This window comes from Natator depressus, chromosome 19, assembly GCF_965152275.1.
Source record: "Natator depressus isolate rNatDep1 chromosome 19, rNatDep2.hap1, whole genome shotgun sequence".
Classification (NCBI taxonomy): Eukaryota; Metazoa; Chordata; order Testudines; family Cheloniidae; genus Natator; species Natator depressus.
Genome location: NC_134252.1, coordinates 2714937 through 2742274, shown reverse-complemented (window position 1 = coordinate 2742274; position 27338 = coordinate 2714937). Strand labels below are relative to the sequence as shown.

At 38.7% G+C, this 27338-nt stretch overlaps 1 protein-coding gene across 3 annotated transcripts in view; it reads left to right on the top strand.

The window, feature by feature from the left end:
* Positions 1-27338, top strand: part of THRAP3 (thyroid hormone receptor associated protein 3) — a 70007-nt gene that overhangs the window by 19545 nt on the left and 23124 nt on the right. Inside the window, exon 3 of one of the 3 annotated variants that reach the window (XM_074934425.1) lies at positions 10915-11006. The gene's annotated coding sequence lies outside the window, so the exon portion shown is untranslated. Of the gene's footprint in view, positions 1-10914; positions 11007-14046; positions 14190-16611; positions 16727-27338 lie in introns of those variants that run through there. The other 2 variants (XM_074934426.1, XM_074934427.1) reach the window with 2 other exon arrangements.

Below are 27338 nucleotides of genomic sequence, written 5' to 3'. Positions count from 1 at the left end.
AGGTGAATTTTTAGTAGAATCAGGAATTACATTAAAAAGGGGAGCGGACATTTTTTAAAAAGTGATGGTGATACCTGAATTGTACTGTTTTTGTTCAAGTGTGTTTTTCATTCTGCATGAAACAATTGTAATCGTGTAATGTAAACTAACAAGTATTCGACTGTCCAGCAAATCCAACAAACTCAATTGACTAAATGATTCTATCCTTGTAATTTCACTTACCGGGGGGGAATGGTGCCTCAGGCTGGTTAACTAATACATAGATTGTTCTGTTTCAACGTTACATAAAGAGAATAAACATATTTAATGTCAATAAAATAGATTTATTCTGTCATTTCCTATTTCATTGTTTTAGAGTACATTTGGATGGGGCCCCAGTGTTGCTGTGTCTGTATCATAGGGAGTATCCGACACTATTAATTCAGACAAAAACCAGTTTTGCTTTATAATCTGGAAGAGCAGCAGTTCTAGAGACCCTAGAATATTGACCAAGCAATTCCTCAGAGCACCATGTAAATTCATAATGCAATTTTTTTGAGGATCCTTGGTGCTGCTGCTTAAAAAAAACTATGTAATACTGTGTAACAGACTTGAAAAATATATTTGAAGTTGCCCCCTTGCTTGCAGTAGGATAAAACATTTTTTGAGTCAGTGCAGTAACAATAGATATTTATTAGCGTTGGCTTAGTAACGGTGGGCAAGTTTATAATGATTATATTTCCCCCCTCCCTTTTTTGGGGGGGGGAGGAGAAGCAGCTGATTCAGCAAGGTACTATCTCCATTCAGCTTATAGACTGTCAGTTTCCACGGCAGGTACTCAGGAATCAGCATTTTGCAGAATCAGGCCTTGTGTGGCACAGCTGACAAGTTTTCAGAATAATCTTACAAAATATCTGTAAATAACTTTTCTACCACACTGTGAACCAAATTTTTAACTGCTTGATGCCATTACACCTCTCTTAAAAGTTAGGTTAGTTACAGCAGTTTGGAGTTTCATATGGGAAGAATCAGTCTTTGAAAGTGAATAGAAACTAGGGTAAGCGGAGCTATATTTGACAAAGCTAGTGTCTCCTTGAAGTAGTCAAGTAATTAGAACCTTGTTTTCAAAGCAAATTTGGCATGAGTTAAAGTGGCAGTGTTGTCCAGGAAGATTCCCTTTCAAGATGGTAGGGCAGTTGCAGTTATTTTAAACCACTGATATTCTGTGTACTGTACTCTGATTTCTCTCATTAACCTCCATTAAGTACCCAGCATTTTGCTTATATTCTAATCTATGAAAGGGAATTGCAGTGTTCTGCTTTCTTTGGAAGCTCCCAGTGAAAATAAAAAGCAAAGTCTGCTTTAACATTGCTAAATAGACAGGTTATGTTGTGATTAAAAAACATAAAATTCTCTACAGAATAATAAAATTTAAAAATTGACTAATGTGGGATATGTTTGAAACTTCAACAGACTTGTATGGTTATTTTCTTAGAAAATTATTGTAATAAATAACATTGAGTACATAGTTATAATTTTCTGTCTTAAGCTTTCATACACCAGTAAGGCATTACCTGCAGTACCGTTTTTCTTTTTACTTTGGATTCACTGAAAAACTCCAACCATTTTAAAATTCTGCCTTTCTAGTTTGGCTTTTGAATTCTGTTGTTGCTAAGGTGCCTAATATGCCACACCCCTGCATACACACACTTCTGAATAATGTCACATTTTTAGTAAGGTGTGTTAAAAGCGTTCAGGCTTATGTTGATCCATGCAGTCTTTGGCTATGTCTGCACTGCAAGTGCTACAGTGGCAGGACTGCAGCTACGACACTATAGTATAAACACATCTTGTGTCCACGGAAGGCGTTTTTCCGTTGATGTAGTTAATCCTTCTCGTTGACCTAGCTGCATCTACAATGGGGGTTATATTGACCTAACTATAGCACTCAGAGTGTGACATTTTTCACAGCCCTGCGCAACGTAGCTGGTCGATCTAATTTTTAAGTGTAGACCAGCTCTTAAAGAAGATTGTGGACTCTGTGAATGAAAGCTCATTTAATTATGCAAGCCCCCAATACTACAGCGGGATGTGCGTAAGTGGTCCTTCCTGCTGTTACAGAATTCTGCTAACTTCAAGGGATTCTGCCTGCGTGGTTTCCATTGCTAGATCAAGCCTTGACTTAAGAAATAAAAACCCACTAGAAAAGTAAAATAATACTGAGACTTCATTTTCTGAAGTAACAAAACCAAAAGGTGCTTTCAGCGTTCTGTAAGATTTAAATGTTTTTTGTACCCTTGACAGAGAAAAGTAACGTTGACGTAGTTAGCTGTGCCTCTTGTATTTCAGACAGGTTTTACCGTTACCTTATCAGAGTTGCAGAGCGATGCTGCTGGTAAACAGCTTTTATGCAGCTGTCACACATAGCAGATATAATCCTTTTTTTTTTTTTTTTTTATGAGGCTGGACTGTTCATTTAGAACAGCAACTTTAATTGGCTTCATGTCATTAAATTTGACAACTGTCTAGGATACTGAAGTAAGACCATATCATTTTCATCTTTCATTTATTATTATTAGTATTATTATTATTTATTATTTATGGATATTCAAGCTCATCAAAAACTGTTCCAATAATGTTTTTCTTTAATCAAACTGGCAGATCTTTCTCCTTGCACTGAGATGGAGACAGTGATTTTAGTTCAGCTTTCATCCACAATCACTAACACAAATGTAGTTTTGGTTTAACAATAAAACATAAAGTAATCGTGGCAGGCTCAGGTACTGTAGTAAGTTCTATCAGGGTAAGGACGTTTCTTTCTGAGCAGGATAAATGGCAGTGCACCATCTTTTGAAAATTGCAAATGGTCACTCCTTGCTGGCATGCTTATTTTCTTTGCGAGTGGGCCAACAGGATAATAAATCCTTCTCTGAGAAACCTGGTTTGAATCCAAATGTTATCTTAGGGATTCCTTTCTCAAGATTGATATGGAAAGTTTCCCAGGTCTTGATGGGGGAAGGGAGGAGAGCAGGCAGGTGCCATATTTCTTAGTATGAACAGTGCCTATTGGTTTGAGTGTGCAGGAGAGTCCAGATTTTGGGTTGTTCTCTAGGGCTTGTCCCCACTTAACAGGGGATTGACGCGCAGTGATCCATCCACCAGGAGTCGATTTAGAGGGTCTAGTGATGACCTGCTAAATCGACCGCCAATTGCTCTCCTGTTGACTCCAATACTCCACCAGAATAAGACGCATAAGGTAAGTCGACAGGAGAGTTTCTCCTGTCAACCCAGCACGATGTAGACTTCGCAATAAGTCGACCTAAGGTATGTCAACTCCAGCTACGTTAAGCACATAGCTGGAGTTGCGTAACTTAGGTTGACTTAGCCCCTAGACATTTGATTGTCACGCAGCGTTGGACTGTCAAATGTCAATACAGCAGATATGACAGGTGCAAGTGGTAAATGAGGATTGGACTATGGTTTCTTTTATTCAGGGAGTTAATGCATAGAATGAAAAATATTCCACTTGGGCACTAGAGTGGAAGGAGAGAGAGTGCCCCTTCTCGTTCCTTTGTCAAATGTGCATATTAAAAATGTAAAGACAGCAGGAAAGTCATGATGCTACAGTGTTGCTTTGGAGCAGTTTTCAGTAAGTTTGTAGTACCAGAATGCAAGAGAACGTGCTAGGGACATGGTTTGTTTTGGTTTTGTGTGTGTTAGATTATTCCATTAGCTCATGTCTGGTGTAGATAGAGATGTGTCTGCCTTGTTTTTCAGTATTTATGTTTCTCGTGCAATTTGGTGTACTCCAGTCACACTGCAGTTCATAAGACATGGATGGATTATTAACTTGAAAATGAACATGCTATAAAACATACTTAATATGCTGGTAGCTGGCTATTCTGTTTTATAATAACTTGATTCTTATTCCATGCCCCTAATTCGAGCTAATACTTTGAACTCCTACGTCACCTTCCATTCCAGGATCCCAAAGCACTATACAGATGCAAAGTACATCTCTGATCCCTGCCCCTCCTGCCATCTCCCTGGAAGGCACGCAAGTGTCACCACTTTTTACAGGTGGCTAACTTGAATTACAGAGTGTAAGAGGAAAAGAGTACTTGTGGTACCTTAGAGACTAACCAATTTATTTGAGCATAAGGTTTCGTGAGCTACAGCTCACTTCATCGGATGCATACTGTGGAAAATACAGAAGACGTTTTTATACACACAAACCATGAAAAAATGGGTGATTATCACTACAAAAGGTTTTCTCTCCCCCCACCCCACTCTCCTGCTGGTAAGAGACTTGTCTAAGATCAGGTGAAGAGTCAGTAACAGCACCAGAAATAGGAACCAGGAGTTTTTAATCAACATTACAGTTTCTCCCTCTGCTAGTAATTAATTGTTGAATCCAAAGCCTGTTGCAGGTAGTTACCAAGTTGGCAAACTGAATATTTTCAGAAGGAACTGAACAGCTGCATTTCCACTCACGTCAGCAGTATAGAACCCTGACTCCTTTTTGGAAAATATAGGTCGGGGAGTTGTGGCAACCACAGTAAGTGATCTTCAAATGATAACGATGTGGCTGTGGGCAAGGGCTAGATGAGTTGAAGCAATATAAGCCATTCAAGTCAGTAATTTGGACATTGGAAAGTTGCTGTGTTTAAAGAAAATTAAGTTTCAAATTATCTTCCTTTACTATGAAGTTTTGTTAATTCCCTGTCTAGACAAGTGGCTTCCACTGCTTAATTATTCAAATTACATTTTGTACTTAAAAACAACTGTTTCTGTGGTTTTCTATTTCGCATGCTATTGGAGTTCAGATTCGCAGAGTACAAGTATGTTAAAGAAGAAAGCATTTTATCTTAGCCATCATTTCATTTTCAGTTAGTTTAAGCAAATAAAGTCAAGTTTAACAGTTGTTGCTAAAACTGAACGATTTTCTGGCATTGAACTTATTAAATTATAATTAGGTTGAGAGCTGTTTGGGCGAGGAATTGCCTTTCTGTAGGCAGCATGTACTTCATTTTGGGTGCTTACTATAGTATAAGCAAACTGCAAGCTTTTATTTGCTAAATTGGTGGTAAAACAGAACTGGCCAGATTGGGAGTAGGTAAAAATTAATTTTTCTTTCCCTAACTAAATGCATCTTCCGACAGAAACTCTACAAAGCATTATTCTTTTTCCTGGTCTCTGAGAATGCTGAGCCTAATTGGTTCTGTGGCATTTGAACATTAAGGTGTACATGTAAGCTAATTTTTTTTTATTCCATTGATTACTAAATGTTCCTAGCTTTATGGTAGATGCTTTACAGACAGCTATGAAGACAAATGAAGTGTTTCTTTTGGTAGAGACCAGTATGCTTTTGCTTGCTGGGCTTGGCAACGTATTGTGATCTATGGTATGGAAGTTCTCTCTAGGATTCTTGAGTGTCATCTAGCAGGCTACGAGTTTTCAGCTTTGATAGTGTCTACAGAATTTGCCTGGATATGTTGGGATTCTTTTCTGCTTCAATCCTTTCACATGTGTTAAAGTAATAATTATAGATTCCTTGAAAGATATTCCAAAAAGGAATTGGGAGGGGAGGGAATCCCGAGAGATAATGTAATAGAGGCCACAAGGAAAAAAAGAGGAAACACAGTTCTAGAAAAACACACTGCATGTAAACTTCAGAAATGTTCTTGTTTTGACCCGTGTCTTGGCATAGGAAAACATTCTTAAAAATGGGCTGGAATGTAAAACTTCTGATCTATAATCTCAGCTTCAGTACTGCAGTCTTGAGTGCATTACCTCTCTGCTTCACTTTCCCTGTCTGTAAAATGGGGAATAATAAAGCTTGCTTACTTCATGGGTGTGTTGGATTAATGCTTATGATAAACTACTCTGAAGATAAAAAGCAGTATTAAATAATAAGCATTAAATTAATTGGACCTTTTTAGTTGAAAGAGAAATTTGTATGGAATACATAAAATAGCCGTACAAAAAGATACCTATGAGATAAGTATGCTGGGGAATAAGCTATAAAAATAGAAAAGGGTTTTTCTAGTAAAAGGGGAAAACTGATCTAACATGAGTGAATTTTTCCTCTCATAAGATTATGAAAGGCAGCACACTCTCACAGAACTTATTTTTCATAGCACATAAGACAAATTTCCCTGTCTTCCATCGAGTCAAAACAGATCACAATAAAAATGCATCCGGTGAAATGAGCTGTAGCTCACGAAAGCTTATGCTCAAATAAATTGGTTAATCTCTAAGGTGCCACAAGTCCTCCTTTTCTTTTTGCGAATACAGACTAACACGGCTGCTACTCTGAAACCTGTCAATAAAGGCGGGGGGGGGGGGGAGAACCTGGATTTGTGCTGGAAATGGCCCAACTTTATTATCATACACATTGTAAGGAGAGTGATCACTTCAGATAAGCTATTACCAGCAGGAGAGTGGGGTGGGGGGAGAGAAAACCTTTTGTAGTGGTAAACACCCATTATTTCATGCTTTGTGTGTATAAAAAGATCTTCTATACTTTCCACAGTATGCATCCAATGAAGTGAGCTGTAGCTCACGAAAGCTTATGCTCAAATAAATTGGTTAGTCTCTAAGGTGCCACAAGTACTCCTTTTCTTTTAATAAAAATAATGAAATTGTGTGTTTAAAAATCTCATGATTATGGGTTTCTCGGAGGATTGACAAAACATGGATAATAGCGTAGACCCAAAGGAAATCTTTGAGATTGTGCATTCAGTAAAGTAAGTGGAACTGGTGGTGAATTGTTGACTTTTTTTTTTTAAAGTCAGGGTGGGGTGGTTTGTGAATTTGATATATTAGTTGCATACCCAGAGAAAACGAGACACTTCCACTATTGGACCTTGTTGAAATGAGTCTGTTTGTAGGAATGTTTGATCTGATTTACTTGTGCAAATGGTCATCTTTGAAGAGCCATTTACATTTACTGTTATGTCCCATTTTTCTGAAAATTGCAACCTGTTATACGGAATTATGTAATGAAACCTTAATATATGATTCACCCATTAAGCCTTGATATATTCATATTTAAATAGATAGGTCTTCTACAGGAATGTTATGCTGACGCGAACGTGTAAAGTAAAGAACTGCATCTCTTCGCTTGTAGCTTCCTTTAACGTTAAGAGAATTACGTGCTCCTGGTCCACTGATGGCTAACAGCATAGGTTAATAATGAAATGTGTTTTGACTTGGCATATACTGTGAAATAAATGCTCCTGGGGAAAGTAGTGTTTTTTTGTCTGGAGAGTTAACTTGTCAATCTGTAGTCATGGAAATGTAGAAATCTAATACAGCTTCTGGTAGTGCCTTTGGCAGTCAGTCCCATGGTTTCCTTGGTGATAACACTGGTAATGATCCAGAAGGGGAGATATCAGGCTCCCATGGTATGCCTGATTGGAGGTACAGGTTGCTGTAAAACACACAATAATTTAGAGAACAATACAGAATAGCAAACCTGGCTATATGAGCATGGTTAAGTAGCAAGTACAAAATACAGAGTCAAATTAAGAAGTTATGTCATGCAGGCTTGGAAAATGAAACTGGTTGCCCTCCCACACTGTAATATGTGTTAAAAACCTACCCATCCTAATTTATATACTGTCTGTACTCTTCCAGGGGCGCACCTCAGAATTTGGGAAAGTCTGATAGAAAAGTTTCAGAGTAGCAGCCGTGTTAGTCTGTATTCACAAAAAGAAAAGTCTATCCTAACTTTGCACTGTAGCAGCTAAGTGCCAGCATTTCAGTAAATAGATCTACTTAAATCTACTTAAATCAGTAATCTAGAGCTATGACAATGACAACTGTTGTTGCCAATGAAAGGTCAAACTTTCATAGCAACTGTATGGAATCCCTTCCCAGCCCTCACAGAAATTGTAAGAATAAAGATGTGAACATTGTCTGTATTCAGCTGTCTCCAGGTACCTCCTAGCCACATTTAAGAACAGAACTTAAGGATGAATAAACAAAAGAACCAGGAAATAGCTTTCTGTAACTTTAGTAGCCTTAACCACTTTTGAGCCTAAACTGGGCTGCTTGCTGTGCTGATTAACAATACTGGAAAGTTCATCCGCATTGGATGACTACATGACAGCAGTGGTGCTAAACCTGAAACCACCAGCTACTTGTGAACTTAAATAAGATGGGCTGCTAAACAGTGTTATTTTTAGTAATACAGTCACACAGCACATGTTTGGTTTGTGCAGCTGGCAAATGGTATCGAGGAGCCTTCCTTCAGCCTGCCAGGGACTTGGTGACATTCTCAGTCTCTAGTTGCTTTTTTATTTTTCTCTCAGATCTGTGATTCTCTGCTGGTCTGGTTTTAAGAAGTAATCAAAAATGTGACTTCAGGGCTAGCTATCAGCTGAGTTGTTTTTTCTGAACAGGTGGTGCCAGTGGACATCCATTTCAGATCAGTCTGCAAATGAATAGTTCAGATCTGCATTTCCTCTTGTAGTGGAAGTTATACACACCAGGAGTTGCTTTAATGTGCATAGCTAAACGTAGACCGGAGCAGAAAGAAAGCCTTATCTGGCAGGTAATGCACAGAACTGGATGTCAGGAGTTTAGGTTTCATACTCAGCTCAACCACTGATTTGCTATGGGCCCTTGGGCAAGCCATTTCACCTTTGTGCTTCAGTTTATCCATAGTTAGAATTGGAATAACATCCTTACAGTGAAGTTGAGGTTTAATTTATTAGGTTGTAAAACATTGTAAGTGTCTTGTGTGGAAGGTGCTATAAAATGTAGTATTAGTTATTAATATTTCCTGGACAGATGACTCTCAAGTTTTTCTTGCTGCTTTGAACCTATTAGTTTTTACTCTAAATAAATTCATTAAAATGCAGAGCTCATTATTGAAAAATCTCCATTGCTATGTAACACCTTAACAGACTTGGTCCCCAGGCGACATGTTCAACATGGGCCGTCGCAGCTTAATCTGTCTTGTTTCATTGATACCAGCAAAAGCCTTAGGTAAAGAAAGTTTTTAGCAGGTTTTCAATTTAGACTTAGGACTCAGTTCTAACTGTAGTTACACCCATTCAACTGAGGGCAGAATGGGGCCTTAATTGGGTGGGGAAGGGATGGATGTATCTGTCAGAGATGTCACTGGCACAGATGTTTCGTCTTCTAGTCAAGTGACCTTATTTCATTGTGAAATAGCTGATCTAAAATTTTGTCCCAGAATAATACTGGTGCCCCTGCATTTTTTTCTCCCTTTACAGCCTTAAAGTTGTTCCTTTGTATCTCGTAATTTGTCTTTATATTGGAAATAAGACTTAAATGTAAAGAGACTAAATCCCCAAGGCATTCTAAAGTTACGGGTACAGTAATCATTTGTGCCACTCCACGGATGAATATGGCTGTGGTAGTGATCAAGTGTGGTGCATCCTGTTTTTTTGCTTTCCCAGGAGATACACGTCCCCTTTACAGCACACCTGGAGAGATTTGAGAAGTGCAGAGTCAGGCTGGCTCTTTCCCCCATTTGTTAATGCTTAGTGCATACAGTGTGTTTTATCTTAAAGGCTCTTTATAAACATTCTATTTGAAATATCTATTAAATTTGTACATAATACTCTGTCCACCTGCTTTGGTTTAAACCCAATGTTAGTTTTATTTTGCGATGAAAATAGCAACAGTCTGAAAGTGGCGCGCCTGGCTATAATTGCCACAGTTTCTTATGCCTGAAGCAGTGAGTGATGTTGGACGGCCTTGGGCCATAGGGTAGCAGCTGGGAGTGCCGTAGGGACTGTTCCTGCTGAGACACAAACCATGCTAGTTACAAGCATTTTCACACATTGTTGTAGCCAGCTCAGTTTGGTGTTTCAGTGTGAACAAGGATTTTAAAAATCCCATACTTCACTGTGCTGGCCAGAACCATGCAGCAGACTTCTTCCTCAGCTCAAACAAGATTCTAGCACAGTTTATGAGCACTCTGTTAATGCAGACCAAGTTACAATTCTGTTTGAAGACAAAATGTGAACATTGGTCTAGAAAGGGAGGAACATGTAGTAAGAGATATATAAATACACACGCACACGCGCGTGCGCGCACACACCATGAAAAGGTGGAGCAAGAGGCTAATTAATTAAGATGAGCTATTATCAGCAGGAGAAAAAAAAACTTTTGTAGTGATCATCAAGATGGCCCATTTAGACAGTTGACAAGAAGGTGTGAGGATACTTAACCTGGGGAAATAGATAAACTACAAAAGTTTTTTTTCTCCTGCTGATAATAGCTCAATTAATTAGCCTCTTACTCCATCTTTTCATGTTCTGTCTATGTATGTGTATATATATCTTCTTACTATATGTTCCATTGTATGCATCCAGTGAAGTGGGCTGTAGCCCATGAAAGCTTATGCTCAAATAAATTTGTTAGTCTCTAAGTCTGTCAAGTACTCCTGTTCTTTTTGCAGATACAGACTAACATGGCTGCTACTCTGAAACCTAGAAAGGGAGGGTGTATCTACAGTAGGTGCCAGAATTCAAGCTGTCCTTGGCTTGCGCTCTCTTGTTGGGGATGGTAGAAGTGACTACTTGATCACTGACACAGTCGTTAGCTTGGAGTTTGGGATTAGAAGTAGGGTGACCAGATGTCCCTATTTTACAGGGACAGTCCTGATATTTGGGGCATTTTCCTCTATAGGCGCCTCTTACTCTCTACCCCCATCCTGATTTTTCAAATTTGCTGTCTGGTTACCCTAATTAGAAGGGAGAAAAAATAGTGGCTGGGTGAAGGTAAATGGATTGACTTTCCAAATTCCTTTCTCAGAAGGTGACCAATTCCCAGATTTAAGCTGATAATAATAAAAAACACAGTTTTGTGTATAAAACCGCTTCCCTTAAAATAAAACCAATGGTGTGTAGCTTAAATATACAGCTGCTTCAACACAGTTTCTTTTTTGTGCAGAATTGTTTCCTGATTTCATAACTGAAGAAGCTGAAACAGTGACAGGTTACTGTTGAGGGGTGGAAGGTGTGAGTGCGTGTTCCAGCAACAAGGTAGGTTTATTACAAAATTAAGACCTAACGTCTCTTGTGGGGGAGGGAAAGGGAGTGCCTCTCTTTGAGACTTGGACTATACCGTATAGCAGCAGGGCTTTATAGTTTTAGCATTGCTGCCTCAGTTTAAGCGCTGACTCTGTAAATTGAGTTTGTTTTGCTCACCAGCATTGTTGCTGTGCAAGCAAGGCAATATGTAATACCTTTGAACCTGTATTCTCTTAATCAGTATAAAAAGGAAATTCTGCAACTCCTCTAGTTACTGGATTGGGAGTGTACTCTGCTGATTTTGTACTTCCTGGTCTTATTTGCTACTGCTTTACAAGGTATGAATCCATTCTTCAGAATGACCTTAAATGTCCCAGAAAGAACAGATACCTAAAGTCTTTTTTCATAAATGTTTTTAATGCTTGTTTGAGTACTTACAACCCGTCAATATTTGCTGGGTTAAAGTCCATGTTTTCCCTTCCGTGGGCCTTATTTGGGCATTGTGTCATAAACTTGAGTCAGAGTAGCATCTAGTATTTTTTTCCCCTTATAGAACCATGTCAGTTATTATGTTAATGCTTCATATCTTCAAATTTACTTGAAGTGGCTGCTCTTTGAAAAGCCAAATACAAAAACCAGTAAATTAGGTGCAAAGGATATTTGGAATAATTAGTCTAAAAACATTGGCAACTAATGGGAGTGCATAGCAGTGATAACTTCTTGACAGTGGAAAATTCACTGGGTTACTGGAAACTGTCCAAAAATGAGGTCAAATTGAACCACATGGAGAATAAGAGCTGGGGAAAGTATTTTTTGTTAATGCCAAACATCTTTAAAATGGTATTAAACCACAGCGGGGCTTAATTAGTTTTGAAGTGTTTACTCCCACCAACAACTTGCCTTTCTCTTAGACTGAGAATCATGGAGAAAAACTAGTTGCTGGCTGTTCAATTGTATTAACCTGCTCTGCCATGAGCTATGAATTTTGTGAAAGAGCAATGTTCATGCCTTTAAAATGGATACCTCTTAGCAAGGAAGGGCATCAAGATAGTTCAACCACAAGCTTAAAAAAGGTAGGGGGAGAGGGAATAGCTACAATGAGTGGGGATGTCTGAACCACAAAGCTTTTAAAGGATTTCAGTGTAAAGAAGGATTTACTTTTTGCACTGAAAAAATCTTCAGCTGTTTGAGTTCAGTCCCAAAGTTCAACACTTGTAAAATATTAACCTCCCTTACAGTGTGTACATATTGCACCACCAGATCTCTGCCGTCTGTGCCAACAAGTCCTGATTAGTAGCTCAACTGAAGCTCCCCCTTCCGTTTTTTTTAGTTTGAATGCCATGGTTGCCTGCAAACAAAGGTCCTTATTTGTGAGCTGAGTCACCAAAGGAAATAAAATCCCTGATTAAATTACGAAATGTGAAACAGAGCCTCGCATCCAGTTTGACTTGTCCCAACATCTTCATTGCTCAGAAAGGTTAATTCTGTCAGCTGCACACAGTAAAAGCAGGTGGTTTTCAATACAGTGCAGCTTGTGTATCAAAGGATAATTTTTTGACTTGTCGTGATAAAATTTTGATAAGGGAGGGTATTGTTCTCTCTGTTTCTTACACATGTGGAGGGACACAGGCAAGTTACAAACTGGGAGTCAGGACCCCGTGTTCTGTTTTTGGATCTGACATTCACCGTCTGTTATAGCCTTAGGCAATTTCCATGACTTCTCTCTGCCTCCCTCTTTAATCTGTAAAATGGGAATATTAACCCTTGTCCTCTATTGGAAAGCACTTTGAAATATATAGACGTACTTAGTATTATTTTCATCATCATCGTTATTAAAATAGTATGTTTAACATTTTCCAAATTAGCTATTTTTTAGCAGATGGCTACCCTAATTTTTGTTCTGGTTTTTAATAAAGTACAGAAATAGCTATCTGTGGTCTGCAGAAAGCTTGCCCACAGCTTTTCCTATGCAGTAACCTTGAGACCTCATGTTCAGTCGCAGTAGGATTGACTCTGGCCTTCATCCTTCCGTGATAGGTTAACTGAGTTTCATTCACTTAACTATGCGGTGGAGGGCAACTCTGGGACAAAGCCTTAGAAAACAAGTTTTGCTGCTGCTTCTTCATGGGTGTTCAAGACCCTATGGCATTTTTGTGAGAACAAGGTTTTGTTTCATAGCTCTTGGCCAAAATTTGTCCCTGTTTCACTCTTGTGTACCCTGCAGAGCTCTGCTTGTCTCCCTACCATCTCTGAGGTGGCAGCATTTTAGTGGCGCTGTACTAAATGTGTATAGTTCAGGATCCTTTGCATTGTCAATGAAAATAGTATTAGACCTGCACACAGCACTGTGACCAGCTTATGTTTGCCTGCTCTCCAAATACATTTCTTGTGCAAGCAAGAGCCCCCAGTGTGTGCTTTTGGTTAATGTGTGAAATGAAGTTGAGCTTGATACGTGGAACTTTGCTGTTAGGATGGAGACACAAGCAAGTGCTATAGTGTTTTACTACTTATCTGAGAAGCCAAATTCTGAGAGTCCGCTCCAGTTCTGAGCACCAAGTGAAATTTCCATAGTTCCAGAAAACTCTAACGTAATTTTCCATATAAAGCCTTAGCAGGAGAGAGCTTTGAAAAGAAAGTTTGTTCCAACAGCAGATTGTTGCCATCTGAATTTCACAGTACCGAGAATTTCTGGATGCAGCTCACGATTTCAAAAAAGATGACCTTGCGTTGCCTTTAGTTTAGCAGTACTCACAGCACCCAGTGAAAAGCAGGCTTTAGCTGATGGCTTTTTCATATCTTCTGCAGAATAGCAAGGACTACGCAGAACAAAAAGGTAAAATAACCTTGCCTAAATACAAGCTAATTTAAATGCATTTTACCCACGTTTTGTGTGTATACATACACTAATGCTTTGATATGGTAGCTGTACACATTTTGCTTTCAATTATTTGCAGAAGTGTCTTAATATGGAAATAGATGAATCAGATGCAGTAATTGAACTCAACAACTAAGCTGCATGTTAGTCCCTGGAAAGCCAGTGACTAAGTAAGGCTGGATTGATTATCCTGAACTCAGTGATGCAAAGACATATCTGAAATATTTCCTTCTAAGTGCTGCTGCTTGCAAGCATTTACACGGAACCCAAAAGGAATGACTTTTGGAGATACTGCCACTCCACTCTCACTTGGCCCCTGGGTAAGTCCATAAATGTGTCCTTATTTTATTTTCCATTTATGCAGGAAGTATCTAGTTCAGATTTTTTGCCTGACAGGAGGGAGAACAAGAATTCTTTTCAACACGTCAAGCAAATAATATTTTGACCAGATCCAAGGAACTTCTGCAAAAAAAGACAAAGCAGTGCAATTCCTACATAGAATAAAAATTTTACTTGAAGTTTTAAAAAAGATAGTTAAATGGCTTGTTTCTGGGCGTTTTCTTTATTTGTAATCTGTGGTCATTTAGAGGGGAGCACCTTTTCTGTGACGTGTACCTTAAAATCAGGAAATCACAGCAGTTTTGTTAATTTAGCAGTGCTATCTAGTTTTTAGCAAGATTACTTGATTTTAAAATTGTGCTACTGGAAATGCATCATCTCTCATTTAGGAACTTCTCATTTTCCCAGTGCCACTAGCTAAAAGAGAGAACACCTTTCATCAACACTGCAAAGTGCAAGGAAGCACTGCCAGAACTTGACCATGCTGCATTTTTGTTTGAGCCTTGGCCTTCTAGTGTGGAATTTCTCAGCCATCTTTATCAGAATGTTTGTATTTAATAAAATACAGCATCAGTGTTTCACCTTTAAAACCATGACTCTGTAACCATCACAAGAAAAAACTGACTTCTTTCCTTATTCAGGTGACAGAGCAATCAAAGGCTTCTGGTAGCCTGTATAATGTTAGTTTCTGTAGTTAAGGTGGAGACCAAATGGATAGATGTGACAGGGAATCTGCGTTGCATCTGCTTGATTTATAAGGGTGCTTGGCTTGTGGATAAAAGAACTCTGGTTTCAAATGTTTAACACCCTTAACCTTGCTACAGAATATTTAGCCAAAATTACTAAAAACTCCTAACTCTCTTCAGACACATGTTTTTACACTTGACAACTATAGTTAACTTGGAGTGAGCACATTTTATTGAGGTCTAACAACTGTAGATGCTATAGAAATATGCAAACTACAAGACGGTCAAATTTGTCAACAAGTACATGATGTAGTCTAAAATGTTCTCATTTGAAGCATTGAGGATCCAGCGGCTGTGGACCATCTTAATCAGGCTAGATGCCATCAAGGAGAGCGATATGTTGGTGGTAGCAGCTAGTTCTTTGGAGTGCTTCCTTTCTCCACCAGTATCTGCTCCATTTTGCCCAAGTTTAGCTTCAGCCAGCTGCTCTTCACCTCGTTGCTGATCTTGTGCAGCTATCGCAGTGCATTGTAGATGGTGCTGACTGCATTTGAGGTAGAGCAAGCTGATGTCCACATATATTTATGTTCATCTGAGCATATTTCCGCTAACTCCTGTTACCTCTCTAAGGTGGAACAGCAGCGTTCTGTGATCTACAGATCACATAGTATAACAGAACGTGCTGCTACTAATGGAGAATGTGAAGTACTCATGAACCAACTAGACCAATAAGCTGGCTAGTTCCTGTTAGCTCACTATTCTGATTCTTTTAGTATTGTCAGTCATTATTTTGTATCTTCACTGTGGAAGAAACTGTTATGTTTTAAACCACTGAAATATGAATTAATTTACTAAACTAACTAAAAAGACAAAGCAGTTTATATTGCAAGTTGATTTAGTGGTGGTTGCTGTTCGTACAGCACCTTAAGGGTTTGTGGTACTTTAGAAACCAGTAAGCCAAGGTCCATGTAGCAAACATCTTCCTACAATAATCAGCACTGATTATCAGAAATGATTATGTAATCAGAAATGAAATGTCAAAAAGTTCATGGTATATAATTTTATTTTAATAAAGGTTTGTTTTAAGATTTCCGCAGTATGGCAGTAGTATTTTAACTCATTAATATTTTAACTGGGCTGTGGATTATTGAGGCTGCCCAGCATGTGGATGTAAAGCTTCTGCTCCTATTTGTGTTCTTCTATTGAAATAGTTACAATCCATCAGTAGAACTGCCTTAAAGTTTGACTCTGAAAGATAGCTTTGGACTGTATTCTGTTCCTAGATATCGGACTCACTAAACCATCATTTGGAAAGATTATTTCAACACTTAACAGCTTTAACACAAGGTTGCAGACTGGTTTCCAGACAGAACCAACAGCTTTGGTTGAAAATTGGCTGTCAAACCGGCTCCCTCTGTATGAAAACAGTTCCAAGTGCACACACAAGTCATGCTCCGGCCTTGCTCTCTGCAACAGTTCAGGCAGGATCACCAAAACTTTTTTTCTGCTGCCGGATGAGACCTACTTTGCAATGGAGGAAAATAGTCCTGGCCCTTTAAATGTGGAAGGGGGCGGAGGTTGAAGTGTCAGTCAGGACTGAAAGCAGGAAGGAAATGTGACCTCTCGCAGGCTTATTACTAAAGAGGAGCCTCCATAGCTCTCTTTGCAATGTGCAACAGGCTTCTGCTGCACTCTCCACTCGCAGGGCCAGGCACGTTTTCATTTTCTGCCCACTTCCTGAGCTGCTCTCCTCAATCAGCCATGTGAGGCATTGTGCATATGTTTCCTTTAGGTGGATTCCCCCCATCCAATCAAGAAGTCCGAACAATAAGGTAAGTGTGCAGCCAGGGCCACTTTCTGAGTTAATCCCTCTCTTCCATTTAAAGGTAACTCTTTCCATTAGAACCAGAGTAATCTTCAGGAGTCTTGTCTCACAGTAAATTAAATTCCTTTGAAATGTTGCCTCCGTCAAGCATCTGAGAACTTATTTCAAGTTTCTACAAGGAATGGGAGAGAGAGAATTATTTATATTCTTAGGATTTTCATACTATAAAGTTCAGAGGCAATCTCAGTAAATAAATCATTTAACTCCTTTAGGACAGAACTCTAGGCTGAGCTGTTCCAAGCTTACAAATGCAATGTTACCATGGTGAGGTGAGAGGAGTCTGCCTTGCTCTCCTGTTTTAACCCTTTGAGTCCAGAGGCTGTTTAAAAAGAGCTATATCTAGGAGCCAGCTCACTTGCTAAGAATGAGTTCTGTTTTCTGTTTTTATTGTGTGCAGTTACATTGACGGTCAAAGAAACAACCAAAACAGCTTTACAGGGAGGAGAGTTTTTGGCACTTTAACCAAACAAAAGAGTGACTAACTAGTAAATATTGTAGACCAAAGTAGACTCATGGTGATGACAAAAAAAAAAAATCCCCTACAAATATTTAGTTTGATGAAACAAACAATATTCAGCTTTTTTAAGATCCTGTTTTGTGATCTTCAGGCCACTTTATGATCTTCTGCATGAATGAGAAGCATAAATTTAAAATCTCCGAACAGTTGAAAGTGTAACATCTTCCTAATCTAAGCATGGTCGTGTTCCTGTACCTAATCCTGGGATGAGGGAGGGTAGTGTTTTCTCCAAGTGGTCAGTGGTAGTCTTAGGAGCTGATAGTGTTTTCAGACCCTCTAAAATGTGGTTTTATGCTGGATAAAAAGTAGTCTTTGTTATCAGGATTTCATTAAGGCTGGCTCCCTGGTGTGCGAGTCTAGCATTTTGTAGATTGGGGTAGTCAGTTGTTTTTTTTTTTTCAAGATCCAAATTTCTTGGTCATGGTATAGTCAAGGTTCAGACTCCAGAGAAAATAATTTTAAAACATAATACTAAATAAAAAGATTTTGGGGTCCTTTGAAAATCTGGTGGTCCACATTTGACCCACAGTTGCCTATTTATTACCCTTGTTGTAGATATTAAAATTTAAAGTGAATTTTAAAAATGGGGGGAGAAAGAAAAATAGATTCAAGTCCTTATTAACGGAAAGAGCTTTGAAAATGTATAGTGTTAGGAAATGCAGAGTATTAGCCTTATTCTTTGAGGACCATTCTAGGTAGAGGCTTGGAGTAATTTGTCAAACTTTTCTTTTTACTTCTGTAAGCTTTGTTTATTGAGTCAAAATAGACTACACAGTAATTTAACCCAATTGGAAACAATCTGCATATATGCCAGAGTGGATGTTGGAGTGCATTTTAGCAATTGCTTTGAAGTGAACCCTGGACTTTAAGGGTGCTTATTGTAGCTAATATAATCCAGAAAAAGGGATGCCAGAAATTACTGTTCTTCCATCCCACTCCAGCATGTAAAACCTTAAAGAGAATTTCACAAGTAGAGAGAGTATCAGCCCTTCTGTTCTTTTGAAATGAATCTCTTCCTGCTTTCTACCTTCATGCATGCAGTTGAGCTTCCATGTTAATATTTTGTCACTTGCATTGTAAATGTTCAGGAATCTCTGCCTCACTGCATCTTAGCTAATGTCTGTGGAGGGCACGTCCAACTTGCACATTTTGTATTAAATTAGTGAAATGATGATACCAGATGATAAAACACCTTGTCTTTCCAACTATTCTGACATTAAGAAGGTATCCTATAAAATACATCAGGAGGATGCAGTTGTCTTCAGAGACCCAGCTTTACCCCTCAGATTACAATTTGAACTGTTTCATAACTTCCACTTTTGTGGAAGGCAATAAATTCATCATGGTTAGGACATAAAATTTATTCATGTCACAGTTTTTAAAATAGTGTAACAGATATATTGAGTTGATTATAATTTTAATAGTGGGTACACTGGGAGTGTGTTTTTGTTTAAATTTTCCATTGTTATGGGATTGTAAAAATGTAATTACAGTGTTACCGGGCTGATATGATAGATATCTAAAATGCAGAAATTGGACACATCAAGTGTTGCCTCCAAGAGAGATTGGGGGAAAATCTTACAGAATGTCAGTTTTCTGAATCTAAATGGTAAGCTCTTTCTTTGGCTAGTTGTCAGGTCCTTTATTGCATAGTGCAGTATGCTTGCACTTGGGACAGTTAGGGTACCAGCCATTTTCACTTGTGTTCTTGTCAGTTTTTAACTGTTTCATTTACTCTGTAGAAGTGGCATATATTACTTGAGACTTTCTGAAATTATTGCAGGATTGACTATTGGGATGAGAGCTTTTGTAAAGGCCTTGCATTCTACTGGTGCTAATCCTCTTCAACAATTAATTTCATTGAAATATTCCTACTACTATAAAATGTTTTATAAATATATTTTACAGATATTTATACACTTAATTATAGTTCTTGAAATACTGTACTGTAAGTTAATGGGAAACAGTCCTGAGGTTGCTAAAAATGACCCATAAGTAGGGTAACCTCTTTGGAGAACTCATGGCTTGTCTGCTCTTGAAATGCTACAGTAGTGTAGCTGCAGCTGCTTCAGTGTAGATGCTACCTACGCCAATGGGAGGGCTTTTTCTGTCAACATAGGTACTCCACTTTCCCAAGAGGCAGTGGCTAGGTCGGAGGAAAAATTCTTCCGTCAACCTATCGCACTCTCTACACCAGGAGTTAGGTTGGTTTAACTAAACCACTTGGGTACTGATTGTTCACGTCCCTGAGCGACATGTGGGTCAACCTAACTTTTTAGTGCAGACCAGGCCATAGCTTCTTGTTAGTTTTGTTATATGAACACCACTAAAGATTTAATTGTTCAAGGTGCAACATGGACCATCTTTTGTGGCCTTTAATATCTTTTTAAGTCCTGTGACTGTTTAATTCCTTCCATTATTATATTTTACTTACATCCTTCGTTTCCACTGTATTTTGAGTTTGGTCCTTTAATCTTTGGTCCACATTTGGCTAATGGCCATTTGAAAAGCTGCCAGTGTCTCAACGTAATTATTTTTTTTCTTTTAATTTTTATGTAAAAACTGTCCTTTCACAAGTATTCTCTCATTGAAAAGTGGCTGTCATTTGGGGCTTTACTACTTTGCTGATAATGCTTCTCATCTGTGATCTGTTACTGCTGTATTTTTCAGCATCCAGAGAGGAAAACATATATTTCCATATGCCTTACAGTACGGAATATGATAACTATTGTCAATAGATTTGCCATTACCAGTTTTTCTTGGAAGGGGGAGGCAGAGCATGTCATTTTTAAAATGAAGAAACTAAAGTAACTTCTCGCTTGGTAACTTCATCTGTTCTTGGGCGTGACCCACTTTGTATAGTGCTGATTCTGTGACTGCCATCATGCTGTTCCTGAAAAAGATGTTGGTGACCATGCTTGATGGAGTATCCCACATACTTTGGACTCAAAAAAAAACAACTGGAAATGAAAACATTTCAAGTCAATCCATTGGAATTCACTTTAAATGGACACAAGCAGCAGATAGAATTATTTCTTCTCTGCTTATTAAAAATAGAAGTATTTAGCTTATATAAATAGCAGTTGAAGAAAGAATAGGGTTTTAGCTATGTAGTTCCTTTTTTTTTTCCTTTCTGGTCTCATACAGCAAGTTTTACTATTTTAACCAGATCCACAAAAAGGTTACTGAACCTTGTGTTAACTTGACCAATTTTCCATATTCAGTTAACATTACTCTTAACTTTAAACTATTTGCCTGTTTCTCACTGCCCAGAAGTAGTAATATAGTGCACACATTTCAGGTATATTACTGAGGAGCCCAGTTTATAAATCAGTTTCTTATGCACAAAAGTTTTAAATGCACTGTTTTATGTCATAACATCTTTTCTGACAATTTTTAGGTATTTAGATGGTAGTTTTTAAGCATCTTAATTTCTTGTACTACAAGGACAACTTGTGATATCGCACGTTAAAAATATATATATATAATCGTATCTCACATGTTACTTTGCTGCAATAATCTCCACTGCAATATACGTTCTTCTTCCCATGGTATAATGAAAAATAATTAAGACTGAAAGAATTATGACTAAATATTTGTTTTGCAAACACCCAGTTGAATAATCAGTTTGAAAAAAAGACCCGCTCCATGCTTGTTTTCTGATTTGAAAAATTTAGAGCCATTGAACTATAAAAATAAACACCCATTTTTTTCATGTTCGCTGTGTTTATATATATAATCTTCCTACTGTATTTTCCACTGCATGCATCCAACGAAGTGGGTTTTAGCCCACGAAAGCTCATGCCCAAATAAATTTATTAGTCTCTAAGGTGCCACAAGTACTCCTCATTCTTTTTGCTGATACAGACTAACACGGCTACCACTCTGCAACCCAGATCATAACTTGTTAGTCCTTCCAGGAAAAGGCGATTGCCTAATAACATCAGTCTGTATATGCTGTACAGTCACGGTATTATTGTTCTTTGCCACCCTAGGATGAAAAGAAAGAACCCAGTGACATCCCAAAGCTGCTATTAATCTTTGTTCCATTTGCCTAAGAAGAGCAGATTTTTGAGGGAGTCTCAAGACTATAAACAGATTCTTTCACCAGGGCTTTGTTTTTGTATTGTGAGTTTTCAAAGCCAAAGTAGGTTCAAAGACACAAGAGCTGATTCTGCGAATTGTGAATTTTTCTTGCAGCAGCTCTAATGAATATTTAACTGGCTGCTAACGATAGATGGGAAGGAGACTTAATTATCTGGATATTTTTGTAGAAGGTTCAGTTCTTGCATGCTTAATGGCATGTAATGGTTGTCCTTTCGTTAATAGCTTTTGGGTATTTTTTTTTAGCCCTGGCAAAATACTTTTCAGTCTAGTTTTATGTTCGTTTACAACACTGAGTAAAATCTGTTTTCATAACATAATTTGTAACGGAACATCTTTAAATTGCATTAACATCTGCTATAAGGCACATAACATAAGAGGTTTTTCTTTCAGAATTTTAGTTTCGGGGTTAAGAACCTCTGATTTCTCTTTTCCTCACCACTCCTATTCATTTTAATATTTTCTGCATTAACACCATGTCTGAAAGAGCCTTTGGATTGTACATCAGTGTGCTGTTGTATTTTAAACTGCAACCAAGTACTGATTAGTAAGTACTTTGGTATTAACGACCCTATTTAAGTACCATGCAGTAATAGTCTACTTCTAGGGTGTGGCTTGTCTTGTTCTAAGGATATATTGATAAATTGCTCATACTCAGTTACATTAAACATTGCTAGTTCAGACTATTATGGAGAAAATTACTGAAAATAAATAAACGTGGATATGAAACTTATTAAAAAAAGTTAAACACAGGCCAAGGAATAAGGATTTATAAAACTTTTCAGATGGCTTTCAGCAATGAAAACCTATTACTGAATAAATACTGTGAGCATTGGCAACATATCACAGTAGAGCGGTATAACGGAGATTGACTCCTTACGCATTAATGGATGTAGTTGCAATTAAGATGTCTATTTGGTGACATTGGGAGGCAGGTATTTGATTGAATTTTTTTAGGAAATGTTCTGGATGGCAGTTATAATCTTACTGAGTCAACATAATCTAGTGGTGTAGTGATGTAATTTTCACTGTCTTCCAAAACACACATTTTCGTGTCCCAAATTCATGAGGGTTTAGAGCTAGGTTTTGTATGTTACTGATATAGGGCATTGCGTAATTTAAAACTGAATAGTAAATAACATGGTGGTTTTATTTTTTCTAGTTGGTTAATGTTTTAACATATGCTTCGAGGGACAAACATTTCTTCACAAATGTAAACGCATATATAGTTTAATGGTGGCAGCTGACTAAATACATTTGTAGAAGAGACTGCATGCATAAATTTTAAGTAATACAATTATCCATTATTGTAATTAAGGATTGGCATGTTGTGCTCTCATATTTTATAGCTAAAGCAATTAATGGAGCATGGTAGGGAGCTTTTCCTCTGACAAGATCAGGTTACGCTACCATTATTTCCACATGTTTTTACCATAAATGAAGTAAGCAGGTGATGCCAGCCTGTCCTGAGATCCAGCTTGAATATCTATGGGCCAACACAGAGTTTAGAAAGAGATAATCTTAAAATGTTACTGGTAACACTTATAAAGAAATTCCAAGTGATTACATTACTTTTTATATTGAAATTACGGAGACAGCTGCAACTGTCCATGAGAGGTTTTGCTTGGGGAAACTGATCCTATAATCTGTTCCTTGTATCTCTATTTACTTTCCCAATATTTTCCATCCCTGTATCCCAAGCATTCTAACTGTAAATACTTTTCTGGTATGTATATTTCTAGATGTGCCAGATGAGGAATCTAGATTTAAGTCTCCATCTGTCACTTTCCAAAATGGACAGAAAAGCTTATTGTTTAAAGTTGACTCTGTTTCAGATGGACATGTCAGGAAGGGCAAAACTCCTTTTTCAAAATGCAAAATCTTCCTAGTTATAACTGTAGTGTGTTATACCCCTGCTGTTACTCTAGACAAATGAAGATGCAGTGTAAAGAATTTTTTACAAGTCAGCAGTAAGCGGTTACAACACATTTTGCAAACATTGAGCCATTTTTTGCCCTGGAATATGCACATGCATTTCCCATTGGAACCAGGGGGTCTGAATTGCAGATATCAGAAGATAGAATTTGGCACTAATATTTACAGCAGTCCATTGAATTATGTAATCTCCCCTAGGCAGAGGAAATTAGGAGAACAGATCAGGTAGTCACAAAAAGAATCTAAGATAACATTAGAAGTCAAGAAATCTGGATTCTTCGAGTGCTGTCCCTGTGGGCGCTCCATTCCAGGTGACGGTGCATCCCGGCGCCGTTGATCGGAGATCTTCGGTAGCAGTGCGTGGTCGGGATGCATGCGCTCAGCTGCTGTCTCGCGGTCTCGTTAGAGTCTGCCTGACTGCGCACGTCCTGCGCCCCCCTCAGTTCCTTCTCAACTGTCCTCGGCTGAAGACGGGACTCTGGGCAGTGCTGATCCTCTTCCCTGGTCTCTGAAGGAAACAATTACAAAGAATATAGAAAGAGTTAGTTAGTAACATCCCAGTTGTTTCCCTTCCATTAGAATAGTTACTTAGTTTAAAACAACAAACCAACCCCCCCCCCTTTTTTTTCCTCAAGCTTGTCTCCTGCAGAGAGACACTCCCCCTGCACTCCAAGTTCAATAATGCCAGGGACTTCAGGATTTAAGAAATGTGCTTCCTGTCAGGACTCTATGCCAAGGTCCGATGGACACTCACGTTGTGTGAAGTGCCTCAGCGAGACACATGTCCCTGCTAAGTGTGTCCATTGCACGAGCCTCAAAACCAGGGCTTGTCGTGACAGGGACCTGTGGCTGAAAATGCTTCTCAAGCAGAAATCTCTGCAGCCACCTCTGGAGACGGGCACTGTCAAACCCTCTCCCTGGCCAGGTCCGAACCAATTGGGAGCATGGCTTCACCCTCTCAGGCAGAGAGGCAAGAAGCCCAACTGTCTCTGAGCAGAGACTTTCACAAGGGTAAAGGGTCTCCTGCAAGATCCTTACCCTCAGTGCTGTCAGCACCGAAGGCAGGCACGTCCGACCATTCCAGCACCTCAGCCACGGCTCTCGCGGAGCACAGAGGCAGGGACCTGACTTCCAGTGCAGGGAAGATCTCCTTGGCACTGGTCCCTTCGGCACCAAAAATAGACCCGGTACGGACAGTGCGCTCTCCCACGGTGCTGACAGGAACGTCGGCGCCGAGCCTGCCTGCTGCTCACATAGCAGTTCATTCCCTTGAATAGGCAAGACCTGAATTACTAATGTTTAATAATAAAAAAAAAGCGGAATATCTATTTTACAGTAAGCTTTAGGTTATGTATCCTAAAGAAACAAAGAGAACAATTTTGTGTGTCTGTGTGTCGGCAGTTCACCTTTTATGGAAGCAGTGCAGGCTTAATGGTAGAAGATTTGTAACTGATTGGGGACTACAGAATACAACCAGGTAGTAAAAAAAACACAATTCACGTTACCTAGTGTCTGAAACTGACCTGCCTATGGCATTTTGAAGAAGTGAATATAATAGATCAGGGCCTAAAATAAAGGGAAAGTTAGTAGCAAATCATCTTTCTAATACTCAGATTTAAATTAAGGTCATGTTTCCTTAAAATACCAGTGACAGCCTCAGAAGCTGCCTCTCTTTTTGCTGTAAAGGGCTTTGCATGCTGAATTTCATATAAGAATTAGTTAACATGGAGGAGTTCTGCCTTGCTGTCTCAGATTGCCAGATGCCTAAAGCATGTGTGGGTGTGTCTCACTGTATTGTCAAAAAGAAAAGGAGGACTTGTGGCACCTTAGAGACTAACAAATTTATTTGTATTGTGATTGACACAAAATGCAGGATTAAAAAAGATACCTCATTTTTCCAGTTGGTAAAACTGGGGATTCTTCCTGTAAGCCTGTGGAAAAGATGTAAGTAAAACACCTTAATCTGGAAGGTGCATGTTGTCCAGATATGCATGTAGGTGTGTAGAGGTTTTTTTTATTGTTTGAATGTTTAATTCTTCTGCAGCCTTATTCTTATTTTATGAATTCTATGTGACATGTTCCAAAACATCCAAAAACACCAAACACACACACACCCATTTCAAATGAAGAATCAGCACTATCATAAGGAATGTATAATGAATACATATATTTTGCCACTGTACTCTCGTTAGGTTCTACGTGAACCAGTTTCACATTTATAATAAGGAAACTGCATGAGTGATCAAACAGCGCTTGTGTTTTCTTGCTGCCATCTGTATCCAAATCTTATTATTTTAAGTTGTTAGGGGTGGGGGAACAGCTGATTCCTGATGTGGGGAATTTCCTGATATGGATTTTTTTGAATGGCAAACAAAATATCATGGCGAGAATGTTGTCAGACTTGTTTTATGAATGCACATACTTTCCAGTGTTTCCACAGAAACCTGACTGTTTCTTTCTTGCTTGTTTGTTCTCTTAGGCCCCTGCTCTAAAACCTCTTAATACATCAGAATTCTAAAGTAGGGTGTGGAAGGCAAGTGGGAAAAGAATTGAGGAAAACCGAAGAGGCAGGAGTATGTGTTGAAACCGATCCAAAATTTCTGCTCATGTTTCAGGCAGAAGTTGCATTACACATCGCATTTTGGTACCTTTTTCCAGTCGTGCTCCCGTTAAAGTTCTGCTTCTTAATGGGGTCTGCATTTCACCAGTTGAGAATCAATGTCCTGTTACATGCTAAATAATTTGGTGCTGGTTCTATTATTCAGTGAAGTTTAGGGCTTGATGAATTGAATACCATCTAGCTTTCTTGCTAAAACTGGGAGCATTTGTTCTTTTCAGTTTTGCTCTGTCATTTGGAGGTAAAATTTAATTGCTTTATGCCAAGCACTAATGTAGACTACTTAGGGCTTGTCTACACTGGCACTTTACAGTGCTGGAACTTGTTCGCCCACCCCCCGAATGCTGCAAGTTTCAGCGCTGTAAAGTGCCAGTGTAGACAGTGCACCAGCACTGGGAGCTATTCCTCTCGTGGAGATGGTGGGTTGTTTTTTTTGTTGTGGTGGTGGTGATGTTTTTTTTTAAGGAGTGCTGGGAGACCTCTGTCCCAGTGCTATGCCGCAGCTACGCAAGCCACGTTAAAGCGCTGCCAGTGAAGACCCCTTAGAAATCCAAATGCATTAGCATTTAACCCTTCTTTCACCCCAGTAAGTGCTATCTTGGAATGAATAAAGAGAGTTTACGCTGAGGAACAGCACTTTCTTCCTTTCCTTCAGTAACTGAGAGGCTGGAGCATTTTCACTTTGAGTGGGAAAGTTTTGTTGAAGCCAGTAGCAGTTGAAAGTTGGTGGATTCTTTGCAGCACTGTAGAATTTGAGTTCTAAAGATTTGCTTTGTCGCTGAACAAAGTGAGGAATGAGACTTGCTGCTGCTGCTTTGGAGCTATGAAGTAGAAATGGCAGTAGACCCTGACTGTGGTACGCTAGAATTATGCCTAGTACTCTTTGGAAATGAGTACGCAAGGGAGGGCATCTATAACCTGCATGATTAGACTTCTTAAGATCTATATCTGGGCCCTGAAAAATGCGTACCAAGACTTTGTGACTTAATTAGATACTGATAAAGAAGAATAGTTCATCAGTTCTAAATACAGAATATCACATCTAAATTTTACTTGGTTTATTTGTTCCAAATTTTTAATAAATTTCCTGAAATTACTCTCCTAATCTAAGATGTTTTATATCTGTTACCTATATTTTAGCCAAATCTTGAGGAAGGACCCAGTAATGAAGAGCCATTGAAAAACCACAGGAAGACTACCCAACAAGTTTTCCTTCAACATGTCGTTTTCCAATGGCTCTTCATTATTGGTTCCCTCCTGAAGAGTTGTATGTCTGGCAGGGATTGGGTAGTGGTATAAATGAAACAATTGTGTAGGCATTAAGGTCTCTTTCAAAGAGGTTGGTCTGTCTTTTCTTGGGTATATTCCTGAAACTAGCACAGGTAA